The following is a 6,775-nucleotide window of genomic DNA, read 5'->3' as shown; positions in this document are numbered from 1 at the left end:
GAGGTTACAAGGTGATCAGGTTGTCCCACGGGGGGGGCTCACAGTCTTCATCCCCATTTTACGGATGAGGGAACTGAGGCCCAGGAAGTAAAGTGACTTGCCCAAAGTCACCAGCTGACAAGTGGCGGAGCCGGGATTTGAACCCATGACCTCTGGCTCCGAAGCCCGGGCTCTTTCCACTGAGCCACGCTGCTTCCCCTGTCTGGGGGCCTCGGGCCTGTATTGTAATAATAATAATAATAATGATAATGATGGCATTTATTAAGCGCTTATTATGTGCCAAGCACTGTTCTAAGCTATAGGGGAGATACGAGCTAATCAGGTTGTCCCCCGTGGAGCTCACAGTCTTCATCGCCATTTTAATAATAGTAATAATAATAATGATGGCATTTATTAAGTGCTTACTATGTGCAAAGCACTGTTCTAAGCGCTGGGGAGGTTACAAGGTGATCTGGTTGTCCCACGTGGGGCTCACAGTTTTAATCCCCATTTTACAGATGAGGGAACTGAGGCGCAGAGAAGTGAAATGACTTGCCCAAAGTCACACAGCTGATAAGTGGCAGAGCTGGGATTAGAACCCATGACCTCTGACTCCCAAGCCCGGGCTCTTTCCACTGAGCCACGCTGCTTCTCTAGTAATAATAATAATGAGAAGAAGAAGAAGAATATTTGTTAAGTGCTTACTATGTGCCAAGTAATAATAATAATAATAAAAATGGCATTTGTTAAGCCCTTACTATGTGCAAAGCACTGTTCTAAGCGCTGGGGGGATTACAAGGTAATTAGATTGTCCCACACGGGGCTCACAGTCCTAATCCCCATTTTACAGATGAGGTAACTAAGGCACAGAGAAGTGAAGTGACTTGCCCAAAGTCACACAGCTGACAAGTGGCAGAGTTGGGATTAGAACCCATACCCTCTGACTCCCAAGCCCGGGCTCTTTCCTGTATGTATGTTTGTACATATTTATTACTCGATTTATTTATTTTACTTGTACATATCTATTCTATTTATTTTATTTTGTTAGGATGTTTGGTTTTGTTGTCTGTCTCCCCCTTTTAGACTGTGAGCCCGCTGTTGGGTAGGGACTGTCTCTATATGTTGCCAACTTGTACTTCCCAAGCGCTTAGTACAGTGCTCTGCACACAGTAAGCATTCAATAAATAGGATTGATTGATTGATTGATTGATTTCCACTGAGCCATAAGTACTGTTCTAAGCCCTGGATAATAATAATAATGTTGGCATTTGTTAAGCACTTACTACATGCAAAGCACTGTTCTAAGCGCTGGGGGGGATACAAAGTGATCAGGTTGTCCCACGGGGGGCTCACAGTCTTAATCCCCATTTTACGGATGAGGGAACTGAGGCTCAGAGAAGTTAAGTGACTTGCCACTTAGTGGAAAGTGGAAAGTGGAACTTAGGGGAAAGTGACTTGTCCAAGGTCACACATAATCAGGTCAGACACAGTCCCTGTCCCACATGGGGCTCACAATCTCAATCCCTACGAATGTTTCCCAACCCCCTCTTGACCCTGAAGTTGTTATGAGAACTGGAGGTGGAGTGGACGATGAGCGCATCCCCCGTGCCATTCCCAGCGAACCGTCCTCCTGATCTGGGACAATCGTTTCCAAGCCTGGTGTTCCAGCATATCCGGCACAGCCGGCAGATCCGTGTGGCTTGGTGACCCACCAATCAATCAATCAATCAATCAATCCTATTTATTGAGCACTTACTGTGTGCAGAGCACTGGACTAAGCGCTTGGGAAGTACAAGTTGGCAACATATAGAGACGGTCAATCAATCAATCAATCGTATTTATTGAGCGCTTACTGTGTGCAGAGCACTGGACTAAGCGCTTGGGAAGTACTAGTTGGCAACATATAGAGACGATCAATCAATCAATCGTATTTATTGAGCGCTTACTGTGTGCAGAGCACTGGACTAAGCGCTTGGGAAGTACAAGTTGGCAACATAGAGTCAGTCAATCAATCAATCAATCAATCAATCGTATTTATTGACCGCTTACTGTGTGCAGAGCACTGGACTAAGCGCTTGGGAAGTACAAGTTCGCAACATATAGAGACGGTCAATCAATCAATCAATCAATCGTATTTATTGAGCGCTTACTGAGTGCAGAGCACTGGACTAAGCGCTTGGGAAGTCCAAGTCGGCAACATATAGAGACGGTCCCTACCCAACAGTGGGCTCACAGTCTAGAAGGGGGAGACAGAGAACAAAACAAAACATATTAACAAAATAAAATGAATAGAATAGATATGTACTAGTAAAATAAATATTTTTTTATAAAATATAATATATATAATATAAACTTTTTTATAAAATAAATAAAATAAATAAACCAGCTGGGTTCCGGCCACCTCAGCCGGGATGTCGGGTTTTATCGTGTTCGCGCAGGTGAGTTCCAAGCCGCTCGTAATTAACAGGGAGAGCCCAGGACCCTTTAATTGCTCGGAGACAAACTGAAGAATAATAATAATAATGATGGCATTTATTAAGTGCTTACTACGTGCAAAGCACCGTTCTAAGCGCTGGGGAGGTTACAAGGTGATCAGGTTGTCCCACGGGGGGCTCACAGTCTTCATCCCCATTTTACAGTTGAGGTAACTGAGGCACAGGGAAGTGAAGTGACTTGCCCAAAGTCACACAGCTGACAAGTGGTGGAGCCAGGATTTGAACCCATGACCTCTGACTCCAAAGCCCAGGCTCTTTCCACTGAACCACACTGGGAAGCCCAGTGTCTGAAGGCAAGAGAAGCAGACTGGAAGTCCCTGCCCACGCTTCCCTGTTTTTATTTACAGTGTGTGTTAAGCGCTTACTATTTTCTCTAAGCGCTGGGGTAGATAGAAAGTCTGTAAAATGGGGATTTCATCTGTAAAATGGGGATTAAGACTGTGAGCCTCAAGTGGGACAACCTGATCACCTTGTATCCTCCCCAGTGCTTAGAACAGTGCTTTGCACATAGTAAGCGCTTAATAAATACCACCATTATTATTATTATTATAGGAAGTCATCGGGTTGGACACAGTTCGGGTCCCACAGGAGGCTCACAGTCTTAATCTCCATTTTACAGATGAGGGAGTTGAGGCCCAGAGACGTGAAGTGACTTGCGTGGTTCAGTGGAAAGAGCCTGGGCTTTGGAGTCAGAGGTCATGGGTTCAAGTCCTGGCTCCACCACTTATCAGCTGTGTGACTTTGGGCAAGTCACTTTACTTCTCTGGGCCTCAGTTACCTCATCTGGAAAATGGGGATGAATTCTGTGAGCGCCCCTTGGGACAACCTGATCACCTTGTTAACCTCCCTAGCGCTTAGAACAGTGCTTTGCGCATAGTAAACACCATCATTATTATTATAATTATGAATCTAGTTAAGCGCTTACTATGTGCCAGGCAGTGCTCTCAGTGCTGGGGTAAATACAAGTTAATTGGGTTGGACACAGTCCCTGTCCCACATGGGGCTCACACTCATATCGCCATTTTGCAGATGAGGTAACTGAGGCCCAGAGAAGTGAAGTGACTTGCCCGAGGTCACACAGCAGACGTGAGACCGAGCAGGGATTAGAACCCAGGTCCTTCTGACTCCCAAGCTTATGCCACATCCACTAAGCCACACCGCTGACTCGCACAGCAGACAAATGGTAGACCCGGGTCTAGAACCCGCGTCCTTCCGACTCCCAAGCTCGTGCTTTATCCTGACTTTCCTGTCACTGTAGACGGCACTACCATCCTTCCTGTCTCACAAGCTTGGTGTCATCCTCACATCCAAGCTGTCACCAAAACCTGCCGGTCTCAGCTCCGCAACATTGCCAAGATCCGCCCTTTCCTCTCCATCCAAACCGCTCCCCTGCTTGTTCAAGCTCTCATCCTATCCCGTCTGGACTACTGCACCAGCCTTCTCTCTGATCTCCCTTCCTCGTGTCTCTCCCCGCTTCAATCCATACTTCATGACGCTGCCCGGATTATCTTTGTCCAGAAACGCTCTGGGCATATCACTCCCCTCCTCAAAAATCTCCAGTGGCTACCAATCAATCTGCGCATCAGGCAGAAACTCCTCACCCTGGGCTTCAAGGCTGTCCATCCCCTCGCCCCCTCCTACCTCACTTCCCTTCTCTCCTTCTCCAGCCCAGCCCGCACCCTCCGCTCCTCCACCGCTGATCTCCTCACCGTACCTCGCTCTCGCCTGTCCCACCGTCGACCCCCGGCCCACGTCCTCCCCCGGGCCTGGAATGCCCTCCGTCTGCCCATCCGCCAAGCTAGCTCTCTTCCTCCCTTCAAGGTCCACTGAGAGCTCACCTCCTCCAGGAGGCCTTCCCACACTCAGCCCATTCCTTCCTCTCCCCCTCACCCCCCTCTCCATCCCCCCATCTTACCTCCTTCCCTTCCCCACAGCACCTGTATAGATGTATATATGTTTGTACATATTTATTACTCTATTTATTTATTTATTTATCTTACTTGTACATATCTATTCTATTTTATTTTGTTAGTATGTTTGGTTTTGTTCTCTGTCTCCCCCTTCTAGACTGTGAGCCCGCTGTTGGGTAGGGACTGTCTCTATGTGTTGCCAACTTGTACTTCCCAAGCGCTTAGTCCAGTGCTCTGCACACAGTAAGCGCTCAATAAATACAGTTGATTGATTGATTGATCCTCGACGGCGCTCTCGTTCTCCCCACACAACCAATCCATCACCGAAACCTACTGGTCTCAGCTTCACGACGTCGCCAAGATCCGCCCTTGCCTCTCCATCCAAACCGCTACCTCGCTGGTTCAATCTCTCATCCTATACCGACTGGATTACTGCGTCAGCCTCCTTTCTGATCTCCCATCCTCCTGTCTCTCCCCGCTTCAGTCTATACTTCACTCTGCTGCCCGGATTATCTTTGTCCAGAAACGCTCTGGGCAGGTCACTCCCCTCCTCAAAAATCTCCAGTGGTTGCCTATCTAAAGCAAAAACTCCTCACTATCGGCTTCAAAGCTGTCCATCCCCTCGCCCTCTCCTACCTCCCCTCCCTTCTGTCCTTCTCCAGCCAAGCCCGCACCCTCCGCTCCTCTGCCATCGCTCACCTCCTCACTGGGCCTCCTTCTCGCCCGTCCCGCCATCGACCCCCGGCCCACGTCCTCCCCCTGGCCTGGAATGTCCTCCCTCCTCACATCCGCCAAACTAGCTCTCTTCCCCTCTTCAAAGCCCTATTGAGAGCTCACCTCCTCCAGGAGGCCTTCCCAGACTGAGCCCCCTTTTCCTCGGCTCCTCCTACCCTCCCTATCACCCCTATTCCCTCCCTCTGCTCTACCCCCTTCCCCGCCCCACAGCACTTGTGTATATTTGTACATATTCATTACTGTACTTATTTTATTAATGATATGTGTATATATCTTTCATTCTACTGATCTATTTGGATGCTATTGATGCCTATCTACTTGTTTTGTTGTCTGTCTCCCCCTTCTATAATAATAATAATAATAATGATGGCATTTATTATTTCTAGACTGTGAGCCCACTGTTGGGTAGGGACTGTCTCTATATGTTGCCAACTTGGACTTCCCAAGCGCTTGGGACAGTGCTCTGCACACAGTAAGTGCTCAATAAATACGACTGATTGACTAATTGATTTATTAAGTGCTTACTATGTGCAAAGCACTGTTCTAAGCGCTGGGGTGATCAGGCTGTCCCACGGGGGGCTCACAGTCAATCCCCATTTTACAGATGAGGTAACTGAGGCCCAGAGAAGCTAAGTGACTTGCCCAAAGTCACACAGCTGACAACTGGCGAAGCAGGGATTTGAACCCATGACCACTGACTCCAAAGCCCGGGCTCTTTTCACTGACCCACGCTGCTTCTTCTAGACTGCGAGCCCTTTGTCGGGTAGGGATTGTCCCTATCTGTTGCCAAATTGTACTTTCCAAGCGCTTAGTACAGTGCTCTGCACACAGTAAGCGCTCAATAAATACGATTGAATGAATTAATTAATTTATCCGCTCGGCATTGCTGCTTCTCGTGGGCTGTTGGCATGCAGGAGGCACAGGGAATTGAAGTGATTTGCTCAAGGTCAAATAGCAAGCAGTTATCAGAGTCGGGATTAGAACCCAGGTGCTCTGACTCTGAAGCCCGGGCTCTTTCCTCTAGGACGTGCTGCTTCTTGCTGCTTTGCTGGGGCTGGGATAATAATAATAATAAATAATAATAATAATAATAGTATCTGTTAAGCTCTTACAATATGCAAAGCACTGTTTTAAGCACTGGGGGGATACAAGGTGACCAGGTTGTCCCACGGGGGGCTCACAGTCTTCATCCCCATTTTCCAGATGAGGGAACTGAGGCCCAGAGAAGTGAAGTGACTTGCCCAAAGTCACCCAGCCGACAAGTGGCAGAGGCGGGATTTGAACCCATGGCCTCTGACTCCAAAGCCCGGGCTTTTTCTACTGAGCCATGCTGCTTGGGAGAGAGTTTGGTTGGACGTTTAGAAGAACTTCCCATCTGAGGGATTCATTGTTGGGGCAGGAGATGGAGGGAAGTTTGGGGTTCCCTACACCTGGAGATCTTCAGTGCTTAGAACAGTGCTTTGCACATAGTAAGTGCTTAATAAATGCCATTATTATTATTATTATTCCTCAGGATCACAATCCTGGTACTCCTGAGTCTCTGCCACTTTGGAGAGGCAGCGTGGCTCAGTGGAAAGAGCCTGGGCTTTGGAGTCAGAGGTCTTGGGTTCAAATCCCAGCTCCACCACTTATCAGCTGTGTGACTTTGGGCAAGTC

The sequence above is a fragment of the Tachyglossus aculeatus genome, chromosome 8 (genome assembly GCF_015852505.1).
Source record: "Tachyglossus aculeatus isolate mTacAcu1 chromosome 8, mTacAcu1.pri, whole genome shotgun sequence".
Taxonomy (NCBI): Eukaryota; Metazoa; Chordata; class Mammalia; order Monotremata; family Tachyglossidae; genus Tachyglossus; species Tachyglossus aculeatus.
The sequence above is the reverse complement of the archived record's forward strand: the minus strand, read 5'-3'. Positions refer to the sequence as shown.